Below are 16,311 nucleotides of genomic sequence, written 5' to 3'. Positions count from 1 at the left end.
GTCCTTTTGACATAGAACCAGAAGAGGATACTTACAATTATTGACGATGGAGAAGGACAGATTGAAGAAGGAGGAGAATGTCTTATAGATTAAAGAAGTAAGGGGAATAAGATAGATTGAAGAAGGAGAAGGACGGAAGGCCTACTGAAAGATGGAAAATGTCTTACAGAAACCAAATCGATAAGACATTTTCCAAAATTAAGGGCTTCTTTTCTCATGTTTTGTAATTACTTTTACCTTAGAAAAATATTTTCAGCCAAACAAACACTGGAAAAGGTTGAAAACCTTTTCTGAAAAATGTTTTACTTCTAAAAAAATGGACCCTTAGTCTTGAAGAGATCAGAATCTTAGCCCTCCGTGGAAAGCCCATTTGAAGGCCTTTGGTAGTGTCAAAACTCAGGCTGTCTATAGTCTACAGTAGATGAAATATAACATCTCGAACCATTGCACCATGGGTTCTCCCTCTTCTACTTAGATCTCGACTTAAGTATGGATTAGAGCTAAAAAATCGTTGAAAGATAAAATACAACTTGATTTTTTGATCTAGATTAGACTAAGATCTCCTTTAGAAAAGAAAACGACACCAAATGATGATCGAAAAACACCTTGAAGGAGTAGTGTGTTATGGGTAAAATTATGAAACAAATGGGCTGGATTAGTTGGGCCAAGGGTAGGTTATAAAAATAGTGCGCATCAGGTTAAATAAAACGGAGTGTTTTATAGGAAACAATCATATAGTTTGTTTTGTTTATTTTTTTATTATTTTGACTGTTAGACAATTCAATTGTTTTTCCAACAAATCAACATGTAATTGGCAGTACTGGATATGAAAATTGAAAACTGTCAACACACCTTTCTCATTTGTATTCTTCTCTCTTATATTTTCTATTGTCTTTTCTTTCTTGGATTTCCAGTTTCAATCTTAAAAAAGGTATCAAAGCTTTAGTGTTCCTATGGCTGGAGATGGTATAACCACTCATGGGTAGAAAGATGTGTCCGTGTTGAAGAAAGAGTTGGCAAAAATATAGGTGGAGTTGTCACAACTGGAAACTAAGTGGGATGCCAAATTGCAGCGGTTTAAAGAGGATTTGCTATCAGAACTACACTCTTTGTTAGAGTAGTTTCTAGGTTATACTATAGCTCCAAGGGCGACAATTGCTGCCAAATGAAAGGGAGTGATGAAAATGCCTTCACTGGGGTTTCCACCAAAGGATTCTATGAATATTCTTCCACCACCTGCAAGTAGTCACTTGCCTCAATCTAGGTTAGTTTAGGAGCGTCCTTACAGGCTTAAGGGTCCTCAATTTGATGGGTCAGATTACTGGGGATGGTGGTCAAAACTTGAGTAATACTTTGAAGTTGAAGGAGTGCCTCGGTGTGATAAGGCACGTACAGTTATGTTACACTTAGAAGGTTGAGCACTGGATTGGCATCACCTCTATACTCAGAAAAATGGGGGTCTTCACATGTTAGACTGGAAGTGCTATGTCCACAGTTTAAAGGAGCATTTCGGATCCAACATATTTAGGGGTACTATGGCTGAACTGCTAACCTTGAAGCAATAAGGCTTGGTGGACCACTTCTATGATCAGTTTGTAAGCCTTTTAACACAATTGCAATTGCCTGAATCTTATTCTCTCAGTATTTTTATTAGTAACTTGAACTTGGAAGTCAACTAATATCTTCAGCTTTTTAAACCATGGTCATTAGTTGAAGCACTTCATATTTCTAGACAAGTTGAAGATGCAATAGCCATTTATTCCAAGAAGGGATTATTGATTGGTATCAATTCATTGTCTCGTTTTAGTTCCCTACCACTATCTTCCATGGCTAGGCCACCAACCTATTTCTAGTATAGTACTACTGCTCACTCAAGACATTCAACACCTATAGGGTCATCTCATTCTAAAGAACCATCTATTGGTATAAGTCCTGCACTTATGGTGGAGAGAAAGCAAAAAGGGCTTTGTTTCTGGTGTGGAGCTAAATACCACACTGGCCACAAGTGTGTCAAAAGTCAATTGTACTGGATGCTATTGGAATCACCTGGTGATGAGGATATAGAAGAGTTTCAAGAATTCTTAGAATAGTTGGAGGACTCTAATGGGGAAGGTGAGTAACCACAAACACTTGTCCTATCCCTACATGCTATTAAAGGGTCTCATGGCCTTCACACTATGAGATTTGAGGCAAACATGGGCATTGTTAAAGCCATTTTCCTGGTAGACTCAAGAAGCACTCATAACTTCCTGGATACTAAGTTAATCACTAGGCTGGCATTACCAATTGATCCATAACAGCAGTTGAGGGTTACAGTAGGTGATGGAAGAAAACTATTTACTCGGGGCATTTGCAAGAATGTGGATTGGAAGGTTCAAGGGGCTAGTTTTGCTGTAGATTTTATGATATTACCATTGAAAGGGTGTGATGTTATGCTGGGAATACAGTGGCTTTTTTCATTGGGTTTTATCACTTGGAATTTTGACTCAATGGTTATGGATTTTTACAAGGTGAATCCCATACACTATACAAGTTATGGATTTTGACTCAATGGTTATGAATTTTGACTCAATGGTTATGGGACTTCCATGCACTATACAAGTTATTTTACATGGTGATATTGAGTTGACGAGTCAAGGACAAGCTACAATGTGTCTTTCAATGATCCGTGTAGAAATGGATCCTTGTACCTTGTTCATGACCAACGCTGACCAATTGACCTTATCAGCAGCTTCATCAAGAGACATACCTGAGGAGTTACAATTGTTCTTGGATGAATTTGAAGACATTTTTCAGGTAGTTACTAGTCTACCCCCACCAATATTCCAAAACCACCGAATACCCCTTAAGGATAAAGGGGCAGTTGCCAAGGTTAGGCCATATAGATATCCCATGGTTTAGAAATCTGAGTTGGAAAGACTAATTAAAGAGATGTTTTAAGTTGGAGTAATGAGAGATAGTTGCAACCCTTTTGCTTCTCCAGTGGTGATGGTTAGGAAAAAGGATGAAGGGTGGAGAGTCTGTGTAGACTATAGACAGCTTAATCAGTTGACTATGAAAGAGCGATTCCTAATACCAATTATTGAGGAGCTTCTAGATGAGTTAGGCCAGGGTAGAATTTCCTCCAAGCTCGATTTTAGAGTTGGATACCACCAAATTAAAATGTTTGAGCCTGACATTCCAAAGACAACTTTCAAAACTTATGAGGGTCACTATGAGTTTTTGGTGATGCCCTTTGGTCTCACCAATGCTCCTTTTACTTTTTAACGTTTGATGAACTCCATTTTAAGCACCTATTGAGGAAGACAGTCCTAGTTTTTTTTGATGATATATTGGTCTATTCAACCACTTGGGTTTATCACTTGACAGACCTTAAGAAAGTATTCATGATTTTGAGGCAACATTAACTCTCTGTCAAAAGAAGTAAATGCTGTTTTGGGACAGATAAGGTGGAGTATTTGGGGTATATTATTTCTCAGGGGACTATCTCCATGGATAAATCCAAGGTTGATTGTGTGGCAAATTGGCCGTTGCTTATTTCTCTCAGAGAGTTGAAAGGGTTCTTAGGCCTCTCAAGATCTTATAGGCGATTCATAAAACATTATGGTATATTGGCCAGACCGCTAACAAACTTGCTCAATAAAGGTGCTTGAAATTGGAGTGAGCAAGCTACTCAGGCCTTTGAACAGTTGAAGACAACCTTATGTTCTGCTCCAATGCTGGTTCTTCAAAATTTCCACCTGGAATTTTTTGTTGATACTGATGCTTCTTGATATGGAGTGAGGGAAGTACTTTAACAACTAGGAAGACCAGTGGAATGCTTTAATTAAAGGTTTGGGAATTATGCATCAAGCCTTATCAATCTATGAAAAAGAAATAATGCCTGCTCTTTTAGCTGCAAAAAAATTGACATTCTTACTTGGTAGGAAGACATTTTAAAATTTAAACTGATCAAAGTTTGAAATTCCTAACTGGCCAGGTGGGATACAAAAATGATTGGTTATGATTATGAGGTGGTCTACAGGAAGGGATTAGGCAATGCTGCTGCAAATGCTTTGTCTAAGAAACAATCTTTGAAGAAGGGGCGATTTTTCTAGCTCACTAGAAACACCATTAGTTTTTAGTTACTTTCAAGTGTGCCGGCATCTTATCAGGTTGATTATAAGATTTAAAATTTATGTTCTAAGGTTTAACAACAGAAAAGTAAGCCCCTAAAATATAATTGGGATAGAAGATTTCTTAGAAGGAAGGGTAAGATAGTAGTAGGTGACGTGGACAGTCTGAAATAGGAGTTATTCCAGTTGTTCCGTTCCAGTGCTATAGGTGGCCATTCTGGAGTTCATGTAACCACATGGAGGATAAGCAATCTATTGTATTGGAAATGACTTCCCATGGATATTAAAAGGTGGATAAGAGAATGTTCCTTTTGTTAAAGGTGCAAGGCAGAAAATGTGGCCCCTCTAGGACTGTTACAACCTTTTCCAATACCAGAGAGAGCTTGGTCCTCTATTTCTATGGACTTCATAGAAGGGTTACCATGTTCTAAAGGTAGAAGTGTTATTCTGGTGTTAGTAGATTACCTCACAAAATAAGCCAATTTTATAGCCCTATCCCATCCCTATACTGTTATGACTGTAGCTCAACTATTCATGGACAATGTGTACAAGCTACATGGGATGCTGTACTCTATTATATCTGACAGGGACAAGGTATTTTTCAGTAATTTCTGGCAGGATTTATTCAGATGAGTGGGAACTAAGCTTCACCTATCCATTGCTTACCATTCTAAGACTAATGGGCAAACAGAAATACTGAATAGATGCTTTGAAGGCTATCTGAGATGCATGTCAGGGGAAAGACCACATGACTGGTAAGTTGGCTTCCTTTAGCTAAAGGGTGGTATAACTCCACATTCCACTTTGCTATTAAAAACACACCTTATGAGGCACTATATGGCCAGACACATTCTCATCATACACTATATTTAGTTGGGGCATCATTGGTGGCTACTGTAGACAAAAATTTGGAGCAATGTGAGGCTGCAAGACAACTGCTGAAATTTCATCTAAAGAGAGCACAAGATAGAATGAGACAATAAGCTGATAGGCCCAGAATAGACAGACATTTTGAAGTAGGGGACTGGGTATTTTTGAAGCTTTAACCTTACAGATAGCATTTTGTGAGAAGGTTGCTTAACAAAAAGTTAGCTCCCAAGTATTGCGGGCTAAACATGGTAGAAGGTAAGATTAAGAAGGTAGCATATAGGCTGCAGCTACCCCAAAGATCTAGAGTTCACCCTACTTTTCTTGTTTCATAGTTTAAGAAGCATGTGGAGTTACTCCTGTACAAGCCTCTCTACTAGTAGTGGATAGCCAGGGATCTTGGGCCAATGAGCTTATCTAAATTTTAGATAGAAGGATGGTGAAGCATGAGAATGAGGCCACAACTAAAGTTTTGGTCGAATAGGTGAATTCATTTCCAAAGGATGCCACATGGGAATCCTTGGTGCAGCTGAAAGATGCTTACCCTCATATAGATCCTTGAGGGCAAAGATCTTCTCTGATGAGGGAGTAGTTGTTGTAGGTCAAATTATGAAACAAATGGGCTGGATCAGTTGGGCCGAGAGCAGGTTTAAAAATGGTGTGCATCAGGTTAAATAAAACGGAGTGTTTTATGGGAAACAATCATATAGTTTGTTTTGTTTGTTTTTCTGTTATTTTGACTGTTAGACAATTCAATTGTTTTCATATATATTATCATGTAATTGACAGTATTGGATATGAAAATTGAAAACTGTCAAATCTCTCTACTTGATCTTTGTGAATTGCCATGGCATTTAAATTGTTTGATCATTTTTTCAGTTATATTAGTTCATTCATAAATTCCTTACACCAACCTATACTTTGTTTCTTTTACACAATTTTATTCTTTAAATCTTCATTAATACTTACCAATTCCAATCAACTTCCGATCCCTATGGAGACAATACTCACTCATCATTATATTAATTGATCGATGTGTCCACTTGCACATTTACATTATTTACACGCAACAAGTTTTTGGCGTCGTTATCGGGGATCGACAAAATTGATGAAAATTTGTTTTTTATCATCTGCTTTATTTATTTTAAGTTTAGTTTAATTAGTTGTTTTGATTTTTCTTGCTCAAGTCTATGTTAGTGCATGTATAGAAATATTTCAAAGAATACTGAGTACTGTTTTGATCCAGAGATTGAGAGAACCTTAAGGTGAAGGAGAAAAGAGTTGCAAGAAATGGAAGGAATCCGAAATGACTAGGTTAGAGTGGAGCGACTACATCAGGAAAGAAGGGATGTTGATATTCCTCGAATCATAGATGACAGGGACAGACCCATTAGAGAACATGTCGTACCAATCCTAGATGATTTAAATCCAAGAATTGTCAGGCGACATATTCAGGCTCATCATTTCAAATTAAAGCTAGTCATGTTTCAAATGCTGCAAACAGTGGGGCAATTTGGTAGATTGCCTATTGAGGATCCAAGGTTGCATTTACAACTCTTTTTGGAAGTGTGTGATTCATGCAGACAGCAAGGTGTTCCTGAGGATACCCTGCGATTAAAGTTATTCCCTTACTCGTTGCGTGATCGTGCCAGAGCATGGTTAAATGCATTACCATCAAGTACAGTGACATCTTGGAATGAGTTGTGTCAAGGGTTTCTGCTAAGATATAATCTTCCTAACATGAATGTTCAGTTGAGGAACGACATTACATCCTTTAGAAAATTAGAAGATAAAACATTATATGAAGCATGGGAGCGGTTTAAGAAGCTACTTAGAAAATGCCCGATGCATGGTTTCCAGCATTAGACATAGATAGAAATGTTCTACAATGGATTGAATGCTCCTACAGGAATAATTGTCGATGCATCTTCTAATGGGACTTACTTGATAAATCATACAATGAGGCTTATGAAATTCTAGAAAGGATAAAAAGTAACGATTATCAATACCCTACTACCAGAGTTGGAACTGGCAGAAAAGTTACAGGAGAAATGGAGCTTGACGCCATTACATCTCTAACAGCTGAGGTATCATCTTTAACAAATATGATTAAAACATTGAAAAGACCATCTGCTTTACAGGAAATGAAAGCAATAGAGTTAGCCTATGTTGACTGTGGAGAAGATCATGTCTTTGATAAATGCCATTCAAATCCAGCCTCAGTTTATTACATGGGGATTTTTATTCACAACAAAACAACAACCCATTCTCCAAAACATATAATCCGGGGTGGAAAATGCATCCTAACTTCAGCTAGAGTAATCTATGGGGGAAATACCAGTAATGTCATTCGCCAAAATGCTACGAGTGTACCACCTGGGTACAATCAATCATTGCCACGGAAAAATGCTTAGAAAAATTTAGCTTCAAGTTCTTCATCTATAGAAGCTTTATGAAAGAGTATATGGCCAAGAATGATGCTATCATTCAGAGCCAGGATGCTTTTTTGAGAGCTTTGGAAAATCAAGTAGGGCAAATTGTCACTACATTGAATTCCAGAAAGCAAGGAGCATTATTGAGTGACATTGAGAGTTTTTGATCTCGAGGGAAGGAACAATGCAAAACCATTAAACTTTGAAGTGGTACTCAGCTACCAAGAGTTATGAATGACACCATGCCTGAAGAAGGAAGTTAAACTATTGCAAATGAAAAGACTCCAGAAGCAGTAGAAGAGCAAGTTACAAAGAAAAAGAGTTACTAGAAAAATGCTGAAACAAATGCTACATGTATTGCTGATACAAATGCCACAACAAAATAATTTAGGCAAACAAAAGGAAGACCACTGCCACTTTTTCCTCAACAGTTCCAAAAATCTAAGCAAGATGTTCAGTTTAGGAAATTTCTGAAGGTTCTGAAACAATTACATATTAATATACCATTGGTGGAAGCATTGGAGCAAATGCTTAACTACGTGAAGTTTATGAAAGATATTCTCTGAGAAAAATAAGGTTAGGAGAATTTGAGACTATTGCTCTCACTGGAAGGTGCACAACAATGCTCCGAAACAAATTCCCACCAAAACTAAAGGATCCAGGGAATTTTACTATACCCTGCTCTATTGGTAGTCACCATGTAATCAAAGCACAATGTGATTTAGGTTTAAGCATAAATCTAAAGCCTATGTATATTTTCAAGAAGGTTGGAATAGGAAAGTCAAGACTTAAATCGAAGACGTGTTGGTAAGAGTGGAAAAAATTATTTTTCCCAACAAATTTTATCATTTTGGAGTGTGAGGCTTATAAAGAGGTCCCAATTATACTTGGGAGACCTTTCTTAGCCACAAGTAGAACATTAATTGATGTCCAAAAGGGTGAATTAACTATGTGAGGTAATGATCAACAGTTAACTTTTAAAGTCTTCGATGCTATGAACTCTGCAGATACTGATGAAGAATGCCATGCTATTGAAATCATTGATACATAAGTACAAGAAAGAATTGAAGATTTTTGTTCTAATAACTTAGAAAATGATGCAGATGTCTATGATTTAATTGATACAGACATGATTGCAGATCTTGAAAATTTGGTGGAAGTTCAGCAAATTGGAAATGGACGAAAGGCAGTTTTGAACCACTAAATCTGTCTGGCTGTTCTTTTACACATCGACCATCAATAGAATATCCTCTCAAGCCGGAATTAAAGCCCTTGCTAGTGCACTTGGAATATGCCTATCTGGGAGATAACAACACATTTAGAGTAGTCATCTCTACCGAGTTAACACCAGAACCGGAGGGTCAATTATTGGAAGTCTTGAGGAAATCTAAGAAAGTTTTAGGATGGTCAATTGTAGATATTAAAGGAATTAGTCCAACAATTTTCATGCACAAGATAATACTAGAGGAATTTCATGGAAAATCTATTGAGCAACAAAGGAGACTGAATCCTATCATGAAGGAAGTGGTAAAGAAGGAGATCATCAAACTGCTGGACGTTGGAATCATCTACCCAATTTTTGATAGTTCTTGGGTGAGCCTTATGCTGTGTGTACCTAAAAAAGGGGGTGTTATTGTGGTCACCAATGATAACAATGAACTTATTCCTTCTTGTACTATCACGGGATGAAGGGTTTGCATGGACTATCGGAAGCTCAACAAAGCCACCAGGAAGAATCATTTCCCTTTGCCATTTATCAATGAAATGTTGGATAGACTAGTAGGGAAAACCTTCTATTGTTTTCTGGATGGATATTCAGGGTACAATCAAATTGCCATAGCGCCTGCTGATCAGGAGAAGACTACATTTACTTGTCCAGATGGAACTTTTGCGTTTCGAAGTATGCCATTTGGGTTATGCAATGCCCCTGCAACTTTTCAGCGTTGCATGATGGCTATATTTTCGGACAAGGTGGAGAAATTCTTAGAAGTCTTTATGGATAAATTTTCTATATTTGGTGATACATTTGAAGTCTATTTGTGAAACCCAGAGTTAGTCCTTTGTCGATGTTAAGAAACCAATCTTGTGATGAACTGGGAAAAGTGCCACTTCATGGTTTGTGAGGGCATTGTTCTAGGACATAAGATTTCACAACAGGGAATTGCCGTTGATAAAGTGAAAATTTAGGTTATTAACAGATTGCCACCACCTACGTCAATGAAAGGTATCTGAAGCTTTCTCAGTCAAGCAGGATTTTATCGTTAATTTATCAATGATTTTTCCAAAATATCCAAACCTCTTTGTACACTATTGGAACGAAACAAATCATTTAATTTTGATGAGCCATGTTATAAGCATTTGAGGAGCTGAAGAAGCAATTTGTTACAACACCAATAATCACTACACTAGACTGGACCTTACCATTCGAATTAATGTGAAATGAAATTGACTTTGCGGTAATAGAAATCCTGGGACAAAGAAAAGCCAAGGTATTTCATGCTATATATTATGCCAGCCGTACACTGACAGATTCGGAACTAAATTACACCACCACTGAGAAGGAATTATTAGCTGTAGTATTTGCCTTTGATAAGTCAGAGCTCATCTCATGGGCACTAAAGTCACGTTGTATACGAATCATTCTACTATCAAACACTTGGTGACCAAGAAAGATGCTAAACCCAGATTAATTCGATGGATATTGCTGTTGCAAGAATTTGATCTAGAGATTAAAGATAGGAAAGGCATAACAATCAAGTGGCTGATCATTGATCACATCTGGAAGCAGGGAATGAAGACTGTAATGTTCAGCTGATTAAAGATAAATTCCTTAATGAGCAGTTTTTGGTTGCCATGGCATTACCATGGTATGCTGACATCGTCAATTTTCTGGTTAGTGGATTGCTGCCACCTAAGCTCTCTAGTCCAGGAAGAAGGAAATTCCTCCATAATGTTAATCAATACTATTGGGATGTGCCATTCTTATTCAAAAAATGTGCAGACTAGATCATTACAAGATGTATTCTGTATGATGAAATCTAAAGTATTCTACATCACTGTCATTCAGCACCATATGGAGGCCACTTTGGGGACATGCGAATTGCTGCAAAAGCTCTCCAGTCTGGTTTTTATTGGCCGATAATGTTTAAAGACACTCGTGAATTCTGTAAGGCATGTGATTGTTGCGTGTAAATAAAAAATGCAAATGTGCAAGTGTACACGTCATTCAAGTAATAAAGTGATAAGTAAGTATCGTCTCCACATGAATCGGAAGTTGGTAAGAAATTGATTAAGTTATTATAATCCTATTAACTATACTAAATAGCAAGAAATAATTTTCAATTGAATAAGAAGTTGGTATAATGAATTAATACAATTTAATTCAAAAACATAAAATTGATATGACAAATAAAATGTAGTTGCAAATTACAGAGAAAAGCAAGAGTAATTCTGTTGTTGAATGAATAGCGCTGGATTTATTCAGGTGAAATGCCCATATCAAAATAATGTCATGGAAAAATATTGTTTAATCAACTTCTCAGAGAATAACTACTGTAACCTGCCTCTTTTGATAGCTATATTTAAGCTAAAAATCTAAGTTACTGTATGTCTACAGAACTTTGGATTAATAACAGCAATGAACGTTCTTCTCTGCAAAATTTGCAATATCTAAATGTAGAGTGCTACAAATATTCTGTTGAGTATTTGCTTGCATCAAACAATTCTAGATCCAGTATATTTAACCTTTTCAAAATTAAAAATACAACTATGAACACAACATACAAACATCTATGTCTAGAGATTGCATTCATGTATTTAAAATAAGCACAAATCGAATGAAACAGTGATAAAGGCAATCTCAAATCATGAACATTAGAAATGATAATCATCCACCTAAATAGCTCCAACCTAGAAAATATTTAGTTCATGGGTGGAAAAGTAAACACGAATTTAAATATTTCATCAACATTTAAAGAAGTTTATATCACAGAAATTAGGAAAACTAAAGGCAGAACTACAAGATTTCTTGCCACACTCCAGCTTCTCTTCTATCTTTTGATCGTATGTGAATCCAGGATATATGTCTCTTCCCCTTCTTCGTGTCTGTATTATGCTCGTTGTAGCTGCTACCCTTTCTTCCTCTGAAATTCTCCAATGGAGTTTTTCTTTGTGCAATGAGAGGATTGCTGTCACCAGTCACACTCTCACACAAATTTGCCTATCTTATTTTCTTCTTCTCTCTCATTATTTTATTGTGTAGATCCGTTCCACCTCAGCACATATTTTTTATTCCTTTTTTTAGGTTGGTATTTTTGGTACACGTCTAGCTAGATGGGAGTGACGTGGATAGAGTGCTGAGTCATTTTCCCGAAATTGCCATGGCAATTCTGTTGGCAATCAATCTTACCAATTGCCACGACAATGTTTCATTTCCTTTATTTTCCCTCTTCATCTTCTTGGTCTTCCTACACTTGTATTCACACAAAACCACACCTATCCTCCCCAAGTGATAAAAGTAACAAATAATGGCCAGTGTAGCTCAATCCAAGTTTTGTTATGCAATGTTCTAAAATTATCCTAAAAATGCACATGTATTTACTTAATTTCAAACAATTAATTCCATCTAGAAGCCTAAAATATAACTCTTTTCAAGAGTGATCACACCCCCGAACTTGAATTATTGCTTGTTCTCAAGCAAATAATATATGAATATGCATGAATGTATGGAATTGCCAAAACAATCAGTCACCAAATGTACTGTGTACCTTTATTCTCAACAATCTTCTACTGAAACAAAGAAAAAAATGCTTACAATTGTTGTAAACCTATTTAGCAAATGCAGTGTACAAAATGGTTCCTAAAGGTAAAATTTTCTAAATATTTCAACAATTAACACTATAGTAGATCTCTAAATGTACTTAGGCAATTATTCATTTTCAACACAAAATTTCATTTTCAACACAAAATTTCCTAGGGAATTCATATTGTCATATGATTATATACTTGACAACCTCAATAGAGCAGGCACTAAACTACCACATATTATATCATGTCACAATTTGAATATAAATCACTCATGAAACAAAAGCTTTTAACTGAAAAGATGGATGGAGCAAACAACTACCTTCATAGTAGTTCAGCCTCAAGATTCAGTGGAGTGTCCTAGAGTATATGCATATATTTATTTATTTTTATTTTTTATTTTAAACAAACACTCATATTTGAACTCATTTTTCTGGTCAACAATATAATGGAGCAAACAAAATATTTCTGACCTACTCAACAGAGTTCAAACATTAGAGTATTCATATTATTTTACCATGCTAAAAATTATACCCTATTACTATACTTAAAATTAAGTCAAGAAATCCTAAATTTATTAAAAGAAGGCTATTATAGCCTAATTGCATTTAGATTTCAATTATTCCACTTTTAAAAGTCATTTTCAACAACATTGCTAAGCTAAACATGCCTAAACAATTATCACTATATTTTCTAAGTTTACAAAGAAGATTTATTATCCTTATTGAATATCAGTCATAACCATATACTCACATAATCATGCAGTTAAATGGCAATTGGATGTTATGGCAAAAGGACTGTATGAAAAATTAATAATGCAGTCTATATGCACAACACACCCCCAAGCCTAAGGGATGCATTGTCCTCAATGCATGAACATGACAAAATAAAATGAATAAAAGCTATATGAAAGCATGAAATAGATAAAAACTAAAATAAAGGATCATGAAAATATAAAAATCAAAGCTTGGGGGGGGAGAAAGAAATTACCTCTCTTGGGTTGGGTAGATTTCCAAGCAGATCTCTTGTAACGTTGCTTCTTTTCTATTAAAACAACATCTACTTGGACTATTTTTTTGATAGCCTTCTTGAATCTTTTTTGCTGAAGCTGGTTGATGGGCACCTCATCGGCATCTTTAGTATCTGACATCGTAAGTTCACGTTCTTGGTCGGTCATTGGTGCCTTGGATTATGGTGCTTTGGCAGTGGTGGTTGGCATAAAAGTGTGTTGTCGGTCATCGTCCTCCTTGTCAGAGTCAAGGTGTGCAAACTTTGTCAGTTCTTCTTCTTTCGCGGGCTCTTCGGTATGCTTGTGTGTAGTGGTAGGTTCTTCATTTTATTCTTCATCATCAGATAAAATTTTTTAGGAAACAAAGGAAATATAGGTATTGCCTTGGTGAAGTTGTTCTGAAGAGCTTTCTTGAGTGCAACATCGCGTTTCTTCACATACTCCCAAGATAAAGTCATTTTGGCTTTTGCTGTGGAAAAATCAATGGAGTTTCAGTTTTGCTGCTTTGCCACCATATCTAACTGATGTTGTAGTTGCTTGAGAGTAGTTATTACTTGTTTTTCCAACATATCAAGAAATGTTTGTGGGGCTTCCGGTGGGGGTGATGATGTAGATGCTAGCACAGATGGCCGTGGCATATCCTTGCCTAAGAAACACAAGAGAATTGATTTCGTTATGACACCTTTGTTGCTTATGGTCTCCTCATTGTTATGGACATGGACGTTGGTGCGTTGACAAAAGGCCGTGAGAAGAGATGGGAAATTTAAACTGTCGATATTCTTTTGCGTGCAACGATGAACTTCCTGGAAAATTATTGTTCCAACATTGATTCTTCTACCAAACATAATCAAATGTAGTAATAACATCCTTTCTTTGGAAATAGTACAATATTGGGTGGAGGGACTTAGTGAGGATTTTAGAAAGTGATACCATACTCCGCAGTGAGGCTTCAGGGCAACTCCACTAACAATGTGACAATTATGACGAGATATATTCCAGTTAGTTCCCTCAATAGAAAGATCTTAAAGAACCTGTTGTAACCCTTCTGCTGTAATCTTTGACATAAACTTGCAATGTTCATAAGGACCCTTAGGCAAATTGTAATGACCATTACTATAATCTTCATCAAACCAAATAGAAACAACTCTAACATAGATAAAAGCATTGTTAGGAGATGTTAAATGTGCATAAAATTCTCTTACCACTTTTGGAAGAAAATCACCCGGGTGTGAGCAAAATAGTTTCCAGCCATGGTTTTCCACTATTGAAGAAATAGAGGTATCATAACCCAAGAAGGTTGAGTCTTGAAAAATGAAGCCTTTTTCAAAACAAAATGGTCTTTGGACTTTATTTTTCAAATATTTGCCATCAGTTGTTTTGTTGAAAAAGCTCTTTGTAGGTAAGGATGTAGAGGAAGATGGTTATTATGAGCCATTATGACAATGGAATGTGAACTATGAGAAAATTATTGAGAGGCTTATAGTGATGAAGGTGAAGAACTAATAGAGGAAAGTGACAAAGACAAGAACAAGGGATAACTTTGACGGAAAAATTAATTATTTGAGTTCAGATAGTGAGAGAAAAGATCACGGTGATGTGGGTGAAAAGATTTACCTAACACGACACGAGAGTAAATTGAGAAGGAATTATAAAATTAAGAACAAGATTATTAAATAAATTGCATAAAAGAAGAATGCACTACTTTCAAATTATTTTTACTCTGGCAAAAAGAACTTGTAACAAAAGAAAATAAATAGTTAAATGAACTTATTAGGTAACAAGTGAAAATAAAATAAACAAAAATAAAAATTTCTGTAAAAGAACAATTATTAAGTATTTCGAAGAGAAATGAAATTTTTGTCACGCATTATAGAAGCTCTGAAATAATGTTTTAGGCATTGACCATTGACTTCGAAAATGGATCCTGTTTTTCCATCTTTCACGTTGACAGCTCCATGAGGATATATATGCTTGACTTTAAATGGTCCAGACCATCTCGACTTTAATTTTTCAGAAAATAGTTTAAGTCTGGAATTGAAAAGCAAGACTTGTTGTCCAAGTACAAATTGCCATGGAAAATTTTCTTATCATGCCAGCGTTTTGTCTTTTCTTTTTACAATCTCGCATTCTCATAAGCTTGAGCTCAAAATTCATCCATCTCATTAAGCTGCAATAGGCAATGAGTAGCAGCAGCACCCTAGTCCATGTTTAGTTTCTTGATTTCCCAAAATGCTTTGTGTTCTAGCTCAACTGGAAAATGACATGGTTTACCATAGACAAGCTTGGAAGGTGACATTCCAAACAGTGTCTTGAAAGCTGTGTGATAATCCCACAAGGCTTCATCTAACCTTATTGACCAATCCTTGTGGTTGGAATTGATAACTTTCTTTAGAATCTGCTTGATTTCTCTGTTGGAAATTTTAGCTTGTCCATTTGTTTGGGGGTGATATGTCATGGAAATTTTATGTTTAACCCCATATTTGTTCAGAGCATTGGCAACTAATCTACAGTAAAAATGTGAGCCTTCATCACTAATTAAAGCACGAGGGGTACCAAACCTAGTAAAAATATTTGTATGCAGGAATCTCAGAATTGATTTGTCATCATTTGTAGGTAAAGCCACAGCTTCAACCCATTTGGAGACATAATCTACAATGACAAGAATATAGATTTTGTAGCGGCATCTCGTGTCTACTTGATAATGGGCCCATGAAATCAATTCCCTAAACATCAAATAATTCCACCTCCAAAATATTTTGCAGTGGCATCTCGTGTCTGCTTGATAAGTTACCAATTCTTTGATAGCAATCACAGTTCTTACATAACTCATTAGCGTATTTAAACATGGTGGGCTAATAAAAACCAGATTGGAAAACCTTTACAGTAGTTCCCATGCTTCCAAAATGTTCTGTATAAGGTGCAGAATGATAGTGATGCAGGATACTTTGAAATTTATCATCTGGAATACATCATCGAATTACTTGATTTGCACACTACTTGAATAGAAATGGCTTGTCCCGGTAATATTGCTTGACATCATGAAGGAATTTCCTTTGTCCTTGATGTTTGAGTGCAGGTGGAAACA

This window comes from Gossypium raimondii, chromosome 13, assembly GCF_025698545.1.
Source record: "Gossypium raimondii isolate GPD5lz chromosome 13, ASM2569854v1, whole genome shotgun sequence".
NCBI lineage: Eukaryota > Viridiplantae > Streptophyta > Magnoliopsida > Malvales > Malvaceae > Gossypium > Gossypium raimondii.
Note: the sequence above shows the minus strand (reverse complement) of the source record.